We start from the raw sequence: 19,728 nt of genomic DNA on the forward strand, positions 1-19,728 counted from the left end.
GATACTGAGTCTCTGCAAACTTCTTTTTCATTTTGATACAGTTCCCTATTTATTTTGTGTTCTGCAATACAAGACTCAGTAGGTTCATGTCTATATTTGTATTTTGTATTGTGTTTATGGTTATTATGTGTATATATATGTGTATGTATATAACCCACTCCAGTGTTCTTGCCTGGAGAATCCCAGGGACGGGGAAGCCTGGTGGGCTGCCGTCTATGAGGTCGCACAGAGTCGGACACGACTGACGTGACTTAGCAGCATATAATGTTTGTTAATAACTATGTGCCTATTGAAAAATATTGTCCCTTAGATTTTGGAAATTAAGGAAACTGAAAATGGGCTTTTTCCTCTCCACATCCATTTTTTTCCCTATCCTGTACAGATCTTTAATAACTGGAAGCCGTTTCTGTATTCCAGTAATTTGATAACCCATTTTGAAATGCTTTTGTGAAGCTCATTGTAATTCCGTGTGATTCTAATGAAAGTCACGTGAAAGTATAGACTGGAAGAATGAACCATAGTTGATCCCTGTAGGGACCCTGCTGCCGCTTTTTGGGCCATCTTTAACCTGGCACCCAGTAGTGTTTTGGCTTAAACGGCGTTTTCAAAATGTAAATGATGTCACATTGGGAAGCGATGCCAAGAAACAATGTGGCAGTTTCTAAATTTTGTGAAGCTAAAATCCCTGGTTACAAGAAAGAGTACATGTCACAGATGAGTAGTTAGTAATGACTTCAGTTTAACAGGAAAAGAGCAATTCCCATATGCTAATTCTAGTCTCAAACAAAGAATGTTATAGAAAGATTGCACCGTATTTAACAAGCTGTGAGTTAATGTGACAGTGTCAGTGGATCTAGTTCCAGAAGGATAATCACTTTACCATATTTCTTCAGAAATATTTAAGTTCTACAGAAAACTTGCTACAAATGAATCCAGACTGTTCCCCACCACAACCCACCCCCAGTTTAGGCAGTAATATTGAGTTTAGTTAAGCTAATTGGTCAGGACTGCTTGGTCTTAAGTACCTGGATACATAAGTAAGTTTCATTGTCAGACTCTGATCCTGAGAGGCATGCCTGCAGTGTAACGGAGACTGGATACAAATGACAGCATTACTCCCTGAACCTTAAGTTTCGAAGAGTTGGTTTTCAGTACATCAGTTTATCTCTTCCTGAGAGCTTTGCCCCATTTGAACATGGACTATATCCTTCCACATTGATGAACACCTTAGAAATGAAGACAATGAAGGGAAATTGTATTGCTTTCAACCCTTTGGAATATATACTGTGGGCAGTCTGATTTGATTGATTTGTTATCCACAGTTCACTTGCAAGGTCTTTCCCAGAGACTTGGCCTCATATGTATTTTCATATTGGCACTACGATTTCTTTGATGCTGTGAGCTCTAACAAATGGGTGGGTTTAATTTTGAATTGTAGGCTAGACTGTGTTCCTTCTAGAGCTTAAAACGCATCCATCATTTTGCTGTTGCAAAGATTCTTAAAGGTAGGGAAGTGGGGAGAGGGTCTGATTTCCTTCAGTGATTTAGAAAAAAGTACACTCTCCATCATGGAAAAAGTACCTTTTTCAAAATGAGAGCTTTGTTTTATCACCTCAGTAATGAGCCTGTTTCTTTTTCCAATTAGCATATATTGTTGGATATTAGGAGAGGGAGCTGCGTAAAATGAACAATCCAACATGAAGAATTTTTACAAAATGCCTTTTATAAAGGATTTCTTTTCTTTGAAAGCAATTATAAATTTGATAATTAAATGAAATGCAAATACAATTATATTTAGATAATATTTTCTAATCTTCCTATTGCTTAAAACATTCCCTGGTGACAGACTGTGGAATGAAGGCATTCTGACACTATAAACATAGTCTACTACTGCTGGATATTAACTTCTTTAAGATATTAAGGGCTCCTAGTTTGTTAAAGGAGACAAAGTTTTCAGTTTGCAGGGATTACCTCATGAAGTGACTGACATAGGCACCAGACATTCTGCTACGCCCTGTACTTCTAGTACACAAACTGTTTAAGAGAGATGCTGACTTAAAAGTAAAAAATGCAGTGACTTTTGAAAAAAGTGAAAACAAGTGAAATATAGTAATATTTGTTCTTTTTCTACCCCCAAATATTTGGGTGCCTCCTTTTAAAAAAATTATATATTGACTGTGAATTTAACTGTTCAAGAAGTACATCTTGCCTCTCATTAAGTTCAGTTCAGTTGAGTCGCTCAGTTGTGTCCAACTCTTTGCGACCCCATGGACTACGGCACGCCAGGCCTCCCTGTCCATCACCAGCTCCTGGAGTTTACTCAGACTCATGTCCATCGAGTTGATGATACCATCCAACCATCTCCATCTCCTCTGTTGTCCCCTTTTCCTCTTGCCTTTAATCCTTTCCAGCATCAGGGTCTTTTCAAATGAGTCAGTTCTTCAAATGAGGAGGCCAAAGTACTGGAGTTTCAGCTTCAGCATCAGTCCTTCCAATGAACACCCAGGACTGATCTCCTTCAGAATGGACTGGTTGGAAATCCTTGCAGTCCAAGGGACTCTCAAGAGTCTTCTCCAACATCACAGTTTAAAAGCATCAGTTCTTCAGTGCTCAGCTTTCTTTATAGTCCAGCTCTCACATCTGTACATGACTACTGGAAAAACCATAGCTTTGACTAGAAGGACCTTTGTTGTCAGAGTAATGTCTCTGCTTTTTAATATGCTAGACAGCATAGGTTGGTCATAACTTTTCTTTCAAGCAGTAAGTGTCTTTTAATTTCATGGCTGCAGTCACCATCTGCAGTGATTTTGGACGCCCCCCCCTCCCCACCAAATAATCTGCCACTGTTTCCACTGTTTCCCTATCTATTTGCCATGAAGTGATGGTATCAGATGCCTTGACCTTAGTTTTCTGAATGTTGAGTTTTAAGCCAACTTTTTCATTCTCCTCTTTTACTTTCATCAAGAGGCTCTTTAGTTCTTCTTCACCTTCTGCCATAAGGGTGGTATCATCTCCATATCTGAGGTTATTAATATTTTTCCCGGCAGTCTTGATTCCAGCTTGTGCTTCATCCAGTCCAGCATTTCTCATGCTGTACTCTGCATATAAGTTAAGTAAGGAGGGTGACAATATACATCCTTGATGTACTCCTTTCCCAATTTGGAACCAGTCTGTTGTTCCATGTCCAGTTCAAACTGTTGCTTCTTAACCTGCATAGGGATTTCTCAGGAGGCCAGTCAGGTGATCTGGTATTCCCATCTCTTTCAGAATTTTCCACATTTTCTTGTGATCCACACAGTCAAAGGCTTTGGCACAGTCAATAAAGCAGAAATAGATGTTTTTCTGGAACTCTCTTGCTTTTTCCATGATCCAGCGGATGTTGGCAATTTGATCTCTGGTTCCTCTGCCTTTTCTAAAACCAGCTTGAACATCGGGAAGTTCACGGTTCAAGTACAGTTGAAGCCTGGCTTGGAGAATTTTGACTATCACTTTGCTAGTGTGTGAGATGAGTGCAATTGTGCAGTAGTTTGAGCATTCTTTGGCGTTGCCTTTCTTTGGGGTTGGAATGAAAATTGACCTTTTCCAGTCCTGTGGCTGCTGCTGAGCTTTCCAAATTTGCTGGCATGTTAAGTGCAGCTCAGAAACTGGCATTTTAAAAATAATTTTTATTGAGTATAGTTGCTTTACAATGTTATGTTAGTTTCTGCTGTACAGTTGAATTAGCTATATGTATATATATATGTGCTTAGTCACTCAGTCATGTTCGACTCTTTGTGACCCCATAGACTGTAGCCTAACAGGCTCCTTTGTCCATGGGGATTCTCTAGGGAAGAGTACTGGAGTGGGTTTCCATGCCCTCCTCCAGGGAATCTTCCCAACTCAGAGACTTAACCTAGGTCTTCTGCATTGCAGGCAGATTCTTTACTGTCTGAGCCACCAGGGAACTCCAAGAATACTGGAGTGGGTAGACTATCCCTTCTTCAGTGGGTCTACCCAACCTAGGAATCAAACCAGGGTCTCCTGCATTGCAGGTGGATTCTTTACCCGCTGAGCTACCTGCAAACCCCATGTATGTGTCTGTATGTGTTCAGTTCAGTTCAGTTCAGTCGCTCATTCATGTCCCACTCTTTGCAACCCCATGAATTGCAGCACGCCAGGCCTCCCTGTCCATCACCAACTCCCAGAGTTCACCCAAACTCACGTCTATCGAGTCGGTGATGCCATCCAGCCATCTCATCCTCTGTCGTCCCCTTCTCCTTCTGCCCCCAATCCCTCCCAGCATCAAAGTCTTTTCCAATGAGTCAACTCTTTGCATGAGGTGGCCAAAGTATTGGAGTTTCGGCTTTAGCATCAGTCCTTCCAAAGAACACCCAGGACTGATCTCCTTTAGAATGGACTGGTTGGATCTCCTTGCAGTCCAAGGGACTCTCAGGAGTCTTTTCCAACACCACAGTTCAAAAGCATCAATTCTTTGGCGCTCAGCTTTCTTCACAGTCCGACTCTCACATCCATACATGACTACTGGAAAAACCATAGCCTTGACTAGATGGACCTTTGTTGGCAAAGTAATGTCTCTGCTTTTGAATATGCTATCTAGGTTGGTCATAACTTTCCTTTCAAGGAGTAAGCATCTTTTAGTTTAATGGCTGCAATCACCATCTGCAGTGATTTTGGAGACCCCAGAAATAAAGTCTGACGTTGTTTCCACTGTTTCCCCATCTATTTCCCATGAAGTGATGGGACCAGATGCTGTGATCTTAGTTTTCTGAATGTTGAACTTTAAGCCAACTTTTTCACTCTCCTCTTTCACTTTCATCAAGAGGCTCTTTAGTTCCTCTTCACTTTCTGCCATAAAGGTGGTGTCATTTGCATATCTGAGGTTATTGATATTTCTCCCGGTAATCTTAATTCCAGCTTCTTCTTCCAGCCCAGTGTTTCTCATGATGTACTCTGCATAGAAGTTAAATAAGCAGGGTGACAATATACAATCTTGACATACTCCCTTTCCTGTTTGGATCCAGTCTGTTGTTCCATGTCCAGTTCTAACTGTTGCTTCCTGACCTGCATATAGGTTTCTCAAGAGGCAGGTCAGGTGTTCTGGTATTCCCATCTCTTTCAGAATTTTCCACAGTTTATTGTGATCCACACAGTCAAAGGCTTTGGCATAGTTAATAAAGCAGAAATAGATGTTTTTCTGGAACTCTCTTGCTTTTTCCATGATCCAGTGAATGTTGGCAATTTGATCTCTGGTTCCTCTGCCTTTTTAAAAACAGCTTGTACATCTGGAAGTTCAGGGTTCATGTATTGCTGAAGCCTGGCTTGGAGAATTTTGAGCATTACTTTACTAGCATGTGAGATGAGTGCAATTGTGCGGTAGTTTGAGCATTCTTTGGCATTGCCTTTCTTTGGGACTGGAATGAAAAGTGACCTTTTCCAGTCCTGTGGCCACTGCTGAGTTTTCCAAATTTGCTGGCGTATTGAGTGCAGCACTTTCACAGCATCATCTTTCAGGATTTGAAATAGCTCAACTGGAATTCCATCACCTCCACTAACTTTGTTCGTAGTCATGCTTTCTAAGGCCCACTTGACTTCACATTCCAGGATGTCTGGCTCTAAGTGAGTGATCACACCATCGTGATTATCTTAGTGGTAAAGATCTTTTGTGTACAGTTCTTCTGTGTATTCTTGCCATCTCTTCTTAATATCTTCTGCTTCTGTTAGGTCCATACCATTTCTGTCCTTTATTGAGCCCATCTTTGCATGAAATATTCCCTTGGTATCTCTCATTTTCTTGACGAGATCTTTAGTCATTCCCATTCTGTTGTTTTCCTCTATTTCTTTGCATTGATCACTGAGGAAGGCTTTCTTATCTCTCCTTGCTGTTCTTTGGAACTCTGCATTCAGATGCTTATATCTTTCCTTTTCTCCTTTGTTTTTTGCTTCTCTTCTTTTCACAGCTATTTGTAAGGCCTCCCCAGACAGCCATTTTGCTTTTTTGCATTTCTTTTCCATGGGGATGGTCTTGATCCCTGTCTCCTGTACAATGTCATGAACCTCCATCCATAGTTCATCAGGCATTCTATCTATCAGATCTAGTCCCTTGAATCTATTTCTCACTTCCACTGTATAATCATAAGGAATTTGATTTAGGTCATATCTGAATGGTCTGTTGGTTTTCCCTACTGTCTTCAATTTAAGTCTGAATTTGGCAATACGGAATTCTGATCTGAGCCACAGTCAGCTCCCGGTCTTGTTTTTGCTGACTGTATAGAGCTTCTCCATCTTTGGCTGCAAAGAATATAATCAATATGATTTCGGTGTTGACCATCTGGTGATGTCCATGTGTAGAATCACCTCTTGTGTTGTTGGAAGAGGGTGTTTGCTATGACCAGTGCATTCTCTGGGCAAAACTCTATTAGCCTTTGCCGTGCTTCATTCCGTATTCCAAGGCCAAATTTGCCTGTTACCTCAGGTGTTTCTTGACTTCCTGCTTTTGCATTCCAGTCCCCTCTAATGAAAAGGACATCTTTTTTGGGTGTTAATTCTAAAAGGTCTTGTAAACCTTCATAGAACTGTTCAACTTCAGCTTCTTCAGTGTTACTGGTTGGGGCATAGGCTTGGATTACTGTGATATTAAATAGTTTGCCTTGGAAACAAACAGAGATCATTCTGTCGTTTTTGAGATTGCATCCAAGTACTGCATTTCGGACTCTTTTGTTGACCATGATGGCTACTCCATTTCTTCTAAGGGATTCCTGCCCACAGTAGTAGGTATAATGGTCATCTGAGTTGAATTCACCCATTCCAGTCCATTTTAGTTTGCTGATTCCTAGAATGTTGATGTTCACTCTTGCCATCTCCTGTTTGACCACTTCCAATTTGCCTTGATTCATGGACCTGACATTCCAGGTTCCTATGCAATATTGCTCTTTACAGCACCGGACCTTGCTTCTATCACCAGTCACATCCACAGCTGGATATTGTTGGAACACACAGACACACACACACACGTATATATATATGTCTCCTCCCTCTCAGACCTTCCCCCACCCCCATCCCAGCCCTCTAGGTCACCATAGAGCACTGAGCTGAGCTCCCTGCACTATATAGCAGCTTTGCAGTAGCTATTTTACACATGATAGTGTATGTATATGTCAGTGCTACTCTCCCAATTTATTCCACCCTCTCCTTCCCCCTGCCCCATGTCCAGTGATCACTCTCTCCATCTGTGGCTCTGTTCCTGTCGTGCAAGTAAGTTCATCTGTACTATATTTCTAGATTCCACACGTATATGTTAATATTTACTCAGGCATAAAAGACAATGAAATAGGGTCATTTGTAGAGACGAGGATGGACTCAAGACTGCATACAGAGTGAGTCAAGGTGAAAGTCTCTCAGCTGTGTCTCACTCTTTGCGGACTCTATGGACTATATAGTACATGGACTTCTCCAGGCCAGGATACTGGAATGGGTTGCTGTTCCCTTCTCCAGGGGATCTTCCCAACCTAGGGATCCAACCCAGGTCTCCCGCATTGGAGGTGTATTCTTCACCAGCTGAGCCACCAGGGAAGTCCATACAGAATGAAGTAAGTCAGAAAGAGAAGGGCATCTTGATGTCAGTGTGTGCTGCCACTAGGAGCCTGTAGCCTAGCAGGGGAGAGCAGGATGTGGACCAGCAGTTACACTGCATCGCCCTTTACAGTCTCTTGGTTTGTGCATTTAATTTGTATCCACGTCTCTTTTCATTCCCTTTAAAAAATAACTGGAGGATAGACATGTTATACATGTTTTATAGGAATAAAGACAATACAGGTAAACTCAGGATAAGAAGCCTGGCTAGAACCATTCTTCTTTATGGTGTATATGCTTCTGTAATCCTTTGAGTGTGCGTGCAGCTGTGTGTTTTTACATGTGTACGTTTCTCTCTTTATCCCATTCAACATCAGAAAAATGAGGCAGTATGTCAGGGGTTGTTTTTGGAAGTACAAGGAGATCTCTGCCTACAACAGTTTGCAAACCCTATTACTTCAAATCTGAGAACAGTGTGAAATTTTCTGGCTAAAAATTCAGTGTGGTGTGCCTGAGGACACCTTCCTGGCCTTAACATAGATTCTCAGGTAACCTCGTGTTACTCCGTTTGTTCACTCTTCAGGTTTGCTGCTCTGGTCTTGGAGGAATTAATCTGAATGGGCACAAAGAAGGCTGTTCTCTGTCTAAATGTAACCTGATTTTGGAGTGTTCCTGCTTTAAAAACAGATTCCATCTGGTTGTAGAACAGTTGGGACACTTGAGAGGTAACCAGGAAGTAGTGCTGTAATATGAAAATTTAGATGGATCTTTAGTACTTAAATCTGATGTCTGCTAAGTCTTCTCTCTATATTGATCTGGCTTGAAATCTTTATTTCAAGACGTGTTGTGTATAATGGTATTTTTCAGTGATCGTGTCTTCTTGGCCATTATTTTAACTGCTGAATTCTGTGGGTCAGAATATACTAGTTGGATTGTTATGGAGTTTCTGACCAGCTTCTGAGTGAGTTCCCAGTGGAACTGTGAAGATCTGGGATAATTTGGAAGGCTTGCTTTTAAGTTACTTTGGAAAACTTTTTAAAAGGCCGCAGGTCCCAGAACTTAAGAGTTAGAATGGGTTCAGGAGAAACAAGGCTAAAATAAAATATTGAATATGGACCCACAGTTCAGAAACAAATAGGTGTCAAGTAGGTAGGTTAGTGAGCTGATTGATATTTGTACCATTTCAGTAAGCTTCAGAAGCGTATTCACTAAATTTAAATAACATCAATAAGTCCACTCAAGAAATAAACTAAGTGGTACCTACTCGTTTATGGTTCATACAGTTGATCATGAGACTATCAATACGAATGACCAAAGGGAAACACTGTCCAGGCAGGAATTTCAATTTTGGAGCAGATACATAAAATATTGTATTGATAGTAATAACTCTCAATTTGAGCTGTAGAAATACAGAGTAACACAGAAACGCCTAGGTAATCCAGTATAATTAATGTTTCACAAATGTATGTCAATAACCTCACCCTTTTTTTTAGTACTGGTAAGATATTTCTGAGTTTTTATTTATTTTTTTTAATTCTTTCATGATCAGAGTTGAAATACATTTGACTTTCTTTCACATATGTGACAGTCTTCATTTTTCACTTTTCTTCAATGGACACTTTACACAATGTCTGGTTTGGTTTTCTTAATCTCTTCTATTTGGAAACTTCAAGTGGGTTCCTGTTTTCTACAAGTGCTCCAGCCTCATCAACTGGGATGCGAGATTCTATCTTGCAAACCTTTGTAACCACATGTTTTAGTGATGCAGACTCTTCTCTTGACGTGTTTGTATTGGAGAGTAACCCTTTGTTTCTTTTATGTCCTATTTGCTGCAGTTCTGTTTTCTCTTCCCTAGAATTGTGCATTTCTTATTTCTTCCTAGGGATCGTCTTCACTCTGATCTACCTTAAATGTTTCTACTGCTCTTGACCACATTACATTCTTTTACTATGAGTGAAATTAATAGTGGAGATAATAATAATATTCATAAAAGTATTAGTGGACATTTAGCAATTAACTGTTTGTCTCCAAAGGAATTTATTGTTTGCTCTGCTGATTTTGGTGCATAATCCTACGTGATCCTGTATTTTTATTGAGATGCTTACTGTGAACTTTCATTGATACAGGAAGCTTGTTTCTTAGAAAGCAATCATTTTCTCTTAAAATTCCTTTCCCTTTTGGTCATTAGCAGCATTGTTTAAAATATACTAAGTGCTCAATAAATTTAGACTATATGAGTGAATTAATTGATTAGAAATTTTAGTGTTAAATGTCCTTGTCCATAAGCAGAATGTATCCATGATATTCAGCGCTTGTTGTGGTACTTTATGTTCCAATCTGATGAACCAGAATGGTTTTTTAAATCATTAATATTGTGCATTCATGGCAGAGTAAATAGAAACTTTATTGAGAATTAAATGTGTCAACTTTGGCTTCATAGCCAGAATATCAAGCTTTTGGGAAGAGATCAGTTTTCAATAAATTATATGCACTTACCATTAATAGATTAATATATAAATGAACATAAATTAATCCAGAGCATAATGACCCTATTTCCAGGATTATACCTAATTGCTTATGATAAGAAACTTTAGGATGGTTAGCACTATCTTATCAGATGGTAAAAAATTGTACTGAAATCAGAGACAATATTGTTGATATTAAGCTATTTTTATCACAGTAACGCTTTTTCCATAACATGTAGAAGTTTTATCCATGTTCCAGTAGTAAACACTTTGGATGGAAGAGCTTATCTAAAGTTTTGTGTACATGGATGATAAATAAACTGTGTACTCCTTCCAGAAAAATAGAAATTTCCCACAGCATTTTATTCTTTATTTTACAGAATTGAAAATTTTAACAAAAACACCACTGAAATGACTAACACTTCAAAGTCTCCTTCAGTTCCATTAAGAAGTCACATTCTCTCTTAAGACAGGATGGCCTTTTCCACTTGCTGTTTCTGCTGCCTGATTCCCTTTACCCTGTGCTCGTGCCTGAACAGCTTCTACTCTTTTAGTTTGCACACAGTTTTACCCCTAGAACTCTTTCTTTTTATACCAGTTCTGGATCAGGCACCTGCCTGTCCTGGTTTTCTTTTCTGTGACTAGACTGGAAGCCTACTGAGGACGGGCTTCCTGTCTGCCTCTCTCCCAGTTAATTCTCAGCACCTAACTCAATGCCCACAAAAATACATGCTGAGTGAATATCAGATCAAATCAGATCAGATCAGTCACTCAGTCGTGTCCGACTCTTTGCGACCCCATGAATCGCAGCATGCCAGGCCTCCCTGTCCATCACCAACTCCCGGAGTTCACTGAGACTCACGTCCATCGAATCAGTGATGCCATCCAGCCATCTCATCCTCTGTCGTCCCCTTCTCCTCTTGCCCCCAATCCCTCCCAGCATCAGAGTCTTTTCCAATGAGTCAACTCTTCGCATGAGGTGGCCAAAGTACTGAAGTTTCAGCTTTAGCATCATTCCTTCCAAAGAAATCCCGGGGCTGATCTCCTTCAGAAAGACTGGTTGGATCTCCTTGCAGTCCAAGGGACTCTCAAGAGTCTTCTCCAACACCACAGTTCAAAAGCATCAATTCTTCGGCACTCAGCCTTCTTCACAGTCCAACTCTCACATCCATACATGACCACAGGAAAAACCATAGCCTTGACTAGACGAACCTTTGTTGGCAAAGTAACGTCTCTGCTTTTGAATGTGCTATCTAGGTTGGTCATAACTTTCCTTTCAAGGAGTAAGCGTCTTTTAATTTCATGGCTGCAATCACCATCTGCAGTGATTTTGGAGCCCAGAAAAATAAAGTCTGACACTATTTCCACTGTTTCCCCATCTATTTCCCATGAAGTGGTGGGACCGGATGCCATGATCTTCGTTTTCTGAATGTTGGGCTTTAAGCCAACTTTTTCACTTTCCTCTTTCACTTTCATCAAGAGGCTTTTTAGTTCCTCTTCACTTTCTACCATAAGGGTGGTGTCATCTGCATATCTGAGGTTATTGATATTTCTCCCAGCAATCTTGATTCCAGCTTGTGTTTCTTCCAGTCCAGCGTTTCTCATGATGTACTCTGCATAGAAGTTAAATAAACAGGGTGACAATATACAGCCTTGACGTACTCCTTTTCCTATTTGGAACCAGTCTGTTGTTCCATGTCCAGTTCTAACTGTTGCTTCCTGACCTGCATACAGATTTCTCAAGAGGCAGATCAGGTGGTCTGGTATTCCCATCTCTTTCAGAATTTTCCACAGTTTATTGTGATCCACACAGTCGAAGGCTTTGGCATAGTCAATAAAGCAGAAATAGATGTGTTTTGGAACTCTCTTGCTTTTTCCATGATCCAGTGGATGTTGGCAATTTGATCTCTGGTTCCTCTGCCTTTTCTAAAACCAGCTTGAACATCAGGAAGTTCAGGGTTAATGTATTGCTGAAGCCTGGCTTGGAGAATTTGAGCATTACCTTACTAGCGTGTGAGATGAGGGCAATTGTGCTGTAGTTTGAGCATTCTTTGGCATTGCCTTTCTTTGGGATTGGAATGAAAACTGACCTTTTCCAGTCCTGTGGCCACTGCTGAGTTTCCAAATTTGCTGGCATATTGAGTGCAGCACTTTCACAGCATCATCTTTCAGGATTTGGAACAGCTCAACTGGAATTCTATCACCTCCACTAGCTTTGTTCGTAGAATATATGTGATGTTAATTTATTCTTGAGTATAAGCATTAGTCATCATAGCATATGGTCATTTTTGTCTTGGTTGCACAAAAAAATAAGGTTCAGTGCTAGATGGACATTGATGCCTGCACTTACACTTGACCATGGATGCTGGGAAAAACATTCAGGTAACAGCTTATTTGGGTAAACATTTGGAGTTTTCTCATGAGAGTTAAGGATGTACAAGGGGATAAGTTATAGGACATTTTGACAAGACTAACTTTATTCTAAGTTACTGAATCAGACTAAAATGGTTCTCTTTCAAGCAGTATTCCTGGTCATCAATAAGTATTCTTGAGTAATGGTATCTTTTAACTTGTTAGTATTATCAGAGTATTTCATATATTTTTTTCAGCATTCCTACTGTGGACTACGGGCCTTACATTCCAGAGTTCACCTACTCTTTTAGCTCGTTTGGACCATATTCATGATACTTTGTGAAGGAGAATTCCATTTTTATTTTCATAAACCAGGGCAGGATATTTGGGAACCTACAACCTGTTTTGTTTTGTTTTTTTTTTTCCCTCCAGAATATGGCAGCCGACTTAGCAGGATACAGTTTTCTTAGAGAATTCTGTCATGACTCACTTTTAATGTAATTTGTTCTATTTCAACCTTAAAACAGGGCATTCTTAATATTTTAACAAGATTAAAAGAGCTGGATGTCACATGATATATTAACCTTTTCATGAAGTCATTTTGGTAATAGCATTTTATTTTCTGAATCAAACCTGATTTGTAGCCTAAATAACCAAGTCGTCATTTGCAGGTGTGAAGATAATCTTACTAGATCCCAGTATTGTTTGTTTAGGTGAACTCTGTAGTCATCTGATTTTGAAATAACTGGGTAAAACTGTCACTGTGAAATGTCACGTCACCAAAAGTTCAAAAGAAATGTGTGCTGTGTGCTCAGTTGCTCAGCTGTGTCTGACTCTTTGCAACCTGGTGGACTGTGGACTGCTAGCTCCTCTGTCCATGGGCTTTCCCAGGCAAGAATACTACAGCGAGTTGCCATTTCCTTCTCCAGGGGATCTTCCTGACCCAGGGATCATCTCTTGTGTCTTCTGCATTACGGGCAGATTCTTAACCATGAGCCACCTGGGCAGCCTCAAAAGAATCATGGAAGCAGTTAATTTTAAATAAAACAACTAGGGCCACTGTTCTCTAGGCATTGTGCTGCTCCTTTCACAGTTTGTCCCATCTATACCCCCAGTTGTTTCCTGAAGGCAACAGGTAAATGTCTAGAACATTTGTGCTTTGATGTCCAGGAAGCGTAAGAAGTGGGGCCAGCCACCTAGTTCTTATTCTGCTTAAACTCAAGGTTCTTAAGCTCATTTAGGTGACTATAATCTTGGACTTTGTGGTTCTCTTGTAGAAATAGTGGTAAATTATCATGTCACACAAACCTGGAGTGATTTTCATTGGATAAAATGTGATTATATTATGTCTGTGTGTGCCTAAAAAACAAATAGTAAATGTCCCATGAAATACATTAACTCACACTACTTTTGAGTTTTTCTGTTAACATTTGTGTGCTGCTTGTTCATTTTTTTAGAAGCCACGTGATAATAGAAGCCAAAGTCTTAAGAAAATATTAACCGTGTGGAAGGTTTAAAACTGATAGAATTTTTACCTATTAACTTATCTTTTTGGTGCAAGATGAGAAACACCTATCATTCTTCAATGTGTGAGATGGAATACCTTATTACATATTAAGGAGAGCAATTACCTTAGGTCAGGGTAGAATCTGCCACACTTCATTTCAACAGAGCATTGTTCTGCCTTATAAAAATACTCAATTTTGATGTGTGGATTCCCTGAAAAAGCCACAGTATTGTTTGATTGACTGTTTTTCATTTCTTCCATCCAGTCTTCTCAGGTAAGCGGGTTACTTTAACCCCTTTTCAATTCCAGTTTTCCTATTTGTTAAAATAGGGCGAATAGATTCCTCACCGTTTCAGTGAGGGTTAAATGATAAAATTGTGTGAGCCAAGAAACGGATGGCTGGTGCATAATAGATGCTCAGCAAGTATTCGTACTCTTCCACCTTTACTGAGCCTGTCTCTGTGGTCTCATGCAGCTTCCATGTCCTATTGATACACTTAGTAACTGCAGATGTGTTTTTGTTTTGCCCCTTTCTGACCCTCCCCCCCATCCCCCCACCAGGGTCCAAAACAGAGACTGCTCTCCTGTTTGCTTATATGTTAGGTTCTGCTTTCTTTGGGCCGTCTGTTGCTTTTTGCTCCTGTTTTTGTCTCTGACCTCTATTTAATCCTTTTGCCCTTTCAAATCTCTTTTGTCCAGAAATCTTATTTTCTTCTCCCTTCATTTCTCTTTTCTTCTTTCTTCTGTTAATACCATCTTGCTACCAACTTGGCACATCCCGGCTCGGCCAGAGTGGCCAACAGCAGCATTCTACTCCATTAGATGGCTTGGTCTGCCCTCAGAGAATGGCACCTGAAAGGAGTCCTCTCACTGCATTAAGTATCCTGTGGTCCTGGCAGAGCAACTTCTGACTCTCTGAAAAATCACACACACACACACACACACATGCACGCACATACGCAATAACTTTTTATCTGGAGAATGCATAAATCAAAAGTCTGTTCTTCAGTGAGCTATTACAAAATAAAATACACCTGTATAATGATCTCTCATGTCAACCAAGAGACACTGCTGATGCCCTCCAGGTCCCTCCTGTTCTGTTCTCTTCCCTTCACCAGAAGTTCATCACTCTTCCTGACTGCTCACACTTTAGATTGATTTTGTGTGTTTTGAGACATTGCATGCATTAACGCCCAGCATTCATAATGCAGTAAAAGTATGCATCTTTTTATGTCTGACTTCTCATGCTCAACATTCCCATTAGTGAAATTCATCCATGTTGTTGTATGCAGTTTATTTATTTTTATTGCAGTATAATATCTTATTGTATGACCATACATTCCACTGTAGTTGGAATTTTTGAACCAGTTCTTTTGATGTACACCTGAGCTGGTTCCAGTTTTGACAGTTCAGATAAATGTTGTCAGTTCAGATGTTGTGAGTATTCCTGTGAATGTGTGTGTGTGTGCACATGTGTGCATCCTCACATTTTTAAATTGAACTTCTGGTTTTATGTCATTCCAGATGCTTTAAGTTGCTAGGAGTCTGATCCAGATGTTTGAGACTTTACTGTATTCTTTTATGTTCCACCTTATTCCTTTAAAAGACAACGTGTATCTATTTTTATACACTATGCTATTAATAGAGACTATTTTAGATTTTGGAATATTAGAGGATACGTGGTAAAAATTTGTGAATAAAATATATATGTATAAATGCATGTAGTTGTGGTAAATATTAGTATATTAATATATCATAAATACATTAAGTACCATATGATATTCACATATAGGGCAAATAATCACACAGATATATGAACTTCTAAAATTCATTTTACTGATTACAGGCATTATTGCAGAATTAATACTATATAGAATGTACTTAATTTTTAATGACCCTTCCTTTAATTAATTCAGTCCACAAATATTTTCAGTATGTAAATTTGTATAGACATATATATATATATAGAACTCAAGTCAACCCAACATAGTTGTGTGATTCACAGTTTCAAAAAATAAATAGTTCTTGCTTCTTAATACTTATGCGTTTATTGCTCTGTGACCATAGATCCAGAACTATGATATCTCATTCTTTGTTAAGGCTTAAATAATGTCAGAATTAGTACTTTGAGTCCCTGTGTGTCTTGATTTTGTTTGTTACTAGTTGTGTTAACAATGGGGCATCCCAGGTGGGCTCAATGGTAAAGAATCTGCCTGCCAATACAGAAGACATGGGTTAAATGCCTGGATTGGGAAGATCACCTGGAGAAGGGAAAGGCAACCCACAGCAGTATTCTTGCCTGGGAAATTCCATGGACAGAGGAGCCTGGCAGGCTACAGTCCATGAAGTCTCAAAGAGTCCGACATGACTTAGTGGCTAGATGACAACTGTACATTAATAAGACGACTATAACATTATCCTAGCTTTTATCCTTGTGAGACTAATGTCCAGAGAGTCAGGCCTTCCTTGAAGAGATAGACACTAGGTGGAACTCTCTAAGTGTGCTAATTCCCATCTAGCCAATAAGAACTTTTGTGAGTGTCTGTTCTCGTTGGTAGGCTAGTCTCAGTGGGGAGGGCCGTGTTAGTATCACTGAACTTTTAAAAAACTTGTATGTCCCTAATGTGCTACGCTGTTTCCCTCGAATAGTCATTATCAGAGTGTGCTGATACAATAATAATTTCATTGTTAATAATGAGAGTGTGTCATAGCCTCTGCCAATCATTGATAATGCATAATATTTAAATATGTGAATTAATTTTTATCAATTTTTATTAACATAGTCACTGACTTGAAGGACATGAGTTTGAGCAAACTCTGGGAGATAGTGAAGGACAGGGAAGCCTGGTGTTTATGGGGTCTGAAAGGGTCAGACACGGCTTAGCAACTGGACAACAATGATACATGAATGGGTTTATTAATACTTTAATTGGCATTCAGTTCAGTTCAGTTCAGTCGCTCAGTCGTGGCTGACTCTTTGCGACCCCATGAATCGCAGCACGCCAGGCCTCTCTGTCCATCACCAACTCCTGGAGTTCACTGAGACTCACGTCTATCGAGTCAGTGATGCCATCCAGCCATCTCATCCTCTGTCGTCCCCTTCTCCTCCTGCCCCCAATCCCTCCCAGCATCAGAGTCTTTTCCAATGAGTCAACTCTTTGCATGAGGTGGCCAAAGTACTGGAGTTTCAGCTTTAGCATCATTCCTTTCAAAGAACACCCAGGGCTGATCTCCTTCAGAATGGACTGGTTGGATCTCCTTGCAGTCCAAGGGACTCTCAAGAGTCTTCTCCAACACCACAGTTCAAAAGCATATTTTCTGGTCTGGGGGACTTTATAGCCTCATGAATAGTGTGTGTGCTTAGTCACTCAGTTGTGTCTGACTCTTTGTGACCCCAAGAACTGTAGCCCCCCAGGCTCCTCTGTCCATGGGGATTCTCCAGGCAAGAATACTGGAGTGGGTAGCCATGCCCTCCTCCAGGGGATCTTCCCAACCCAGAAATCAAATCCAGGTCTTCCACATTGCAGGCAGATTCTTTACCATCTGAGCCACCAGGGTAGCCCTTACTGAGGTAGCCTAAACCATAAACAAATAATTACATTGTGTTGTGGCAAGTACTTCAAATGGAGACATGCATACATTGCCACAGATGATAGTGGAAAAGACTCAACTTTTGCCCAAGAAAATTATGAAGACTTTTGTAAAGTGAATCCAGTTAGAGACTTTAATAATTTGGTAACTTTAGTAATGTGCTGGGTATTAGGAGGACAATTCAAAAGTTAGGATAACACTGTAGTCCATGAGAATATTGAGAAGGTTGTATTTTTGCTTGCCACAAGGATAGAACCGATCCAGTACCTTAAGTGCATTTGATGATAATCTTTGTAAAATGTTATCAGGAAGTTTATATCAGTTTTATATCTGTGAATGCCTTGCTTAATTATGGTTCATAAAAATGTTAGGGGGTTTGTGAGAAATGCAATGGTAAACCAATTTTGGTTTTAGACTCCTTCAGACTTAACTCTTCTATGTCCTAAGCCTCTGACCTCAGCAAGTTGATCTAACTTTTCTAAATCTTAGTTACTTCGGCTGTAAAATGTGAACAATAATAGTATCTTACTTAAATAATTGTTGAAAATGAAAATTAAAGGAGATAATACATTCTTGGCATAGTGCCCAGCTCATGGTAACAACATAGGAAATATTTTGTATTAACTAAAAATTTAGGTTATGATATACATTAACATTCACAATTGTGAGCCTAAAAAGTCTAGTTCTGAATTTTGTTTTCTTTCAAAATTTGATTAGATTTTGAAGGAATTATTTGGAAAACACCTGAATCTGGAATTATATAAATATATATTTTTTTCCTTTACTCTTCTTATGACAGGTGTCCACAACAAGATTGACAGAGAAAAGAAATGACTAATTGGGGTGCGGGTGGTGGAAATCTTTTCCAAAGATGTATGTGTGTGTCCGTGTGTGTGGTTAGATAGATTCTTAAGTTTATGTTGAACTTGAATGTGAACATTGAATAGATGAGCTGTATAAAGTATTTAATGAGTGAGCCTGCTTCTGCCCTTATTAATTCTGCAGCCCCACTCATATGCATCACATCACCATTCTTTCTCGATTGGTGAATGGTGAAGGAGGTGCTCTGGGGTCTAAGAGTAACCTGAATACGTGCTGGTCCTCTCACACTTGGCCCTCACTGTGACCTCACTCCTATGCTGGCTTTGAGTTTAAAATTAACTTCAAATTAATTCCCTGTTTCACATTTACTTTGGCATCTACACAGCTATTTCTGTTTTTAAATTTATTGTTTATCTTTTGTTTTCATCTTTGGGGGTAAGGGGAAAGCAGTAACAGTAGAACAAAATCCAAGAGCCCAAGAAGCTAGAGCCTTTGATTTGCAAGGGTGATGTAGGGAGTCTGCCCTCCATATAGATCATTTCTCTTCTACACACAGAAACACAAACCAGATTCTATTAAGCTTTATAGGAAAGGATGCAGTCACATACTTAGTCCTAAGACACATGTTTCTTGACAATGGTCCAGGCATTAGTTCTATCTTTTATTATGAGCAGAGATGAATCTGGAAGCAGAGACTGAGCTGGGAATGGGATTTGCATGTGGATTAGATCTATTCTGTCCAGTATTTTCAAGCAATTGAGAACCACTGATGCTACTGTAGAGTCCCTCAGTACATTTCTGGGTCATTCTTTAACCTTTGTCCACACACTTTAGCTCCCTAAACTCTTTGCCATATTTCTGTTCCTAATTTTAATCAGATAAATTTTAAGTTATTATAAAAGAATGAGGCAGATTTAGTATCCAAGGTGGTAGTGCCTTAAATTGATGAAGTGTGGTAGGCACCATTTGAAAGAATCACTGAAAAATAAATCACATTAAAAAAAATTCTTTATGCAGTTATATTTGTGTAAACTGTTAAGCTCAGAGATAACACTCAGCTTATATCCATACATGCTTATGCATATATGATTTGGATATCAGAGATTGTAATGTGCATTGATGTTTATCTCATCCATTTTTTCCCCTTGGCCTTCCAGCATGACTGTGATCTCTACCATTACACATTCTGTTAAAATACTGAATCTAAATCTTTAATGATAATAGATCCTGATCTTTTAATGTTTATAACCAGGCTGGAAAAAAATACAAAACCCTTCAAAATGGTCTACTTCATATCAAAACATCTCAGTTTTCTTGCTGATTAATGAAGGGATACTTATTTTGTTTTAAAACATCACGTATTATTTTATGTAATATTTTAGAAATTTTACATATGTTAAGACAGGAAGACAATTACTGTAC

At 39.4% G+C, this 19,728-nt stretch overlaps 1 protein-coding gene across 4 annotated transcripts in view; it reads left to right on the forward strand.

The window, feature by feature from the left end:
- The window catches only part of TRPS1 (transcriptional repressor GATA binding 1), a 279,750-nt gene that overhangs the window by 25,581 nt on the left and 234,441 nt on the right, over positions 1 to 19,728 (forward strand). The gene's annotated exons all lie outside the window — the stretch shown is intronic.

Source organism: Bos indicus x Bos taurus, chromosome 14 (assembly GCF_003369695.1).
Source record: "Bos indicus x Bos taurus breed Angus x Brahman F1 hybrid chromosome 14, Bos_hybrid_MaternalHap_v2.0, whole genome shotgun sequence".
In the NCBI taxonomy this organism is placed as follows: domain Eukaryota; kingdom Metazoa; phylum Chordata; class Mammalia; order Artiodactyla; family Bovidae; genus Bos; species Bos indicus x Bos taurus.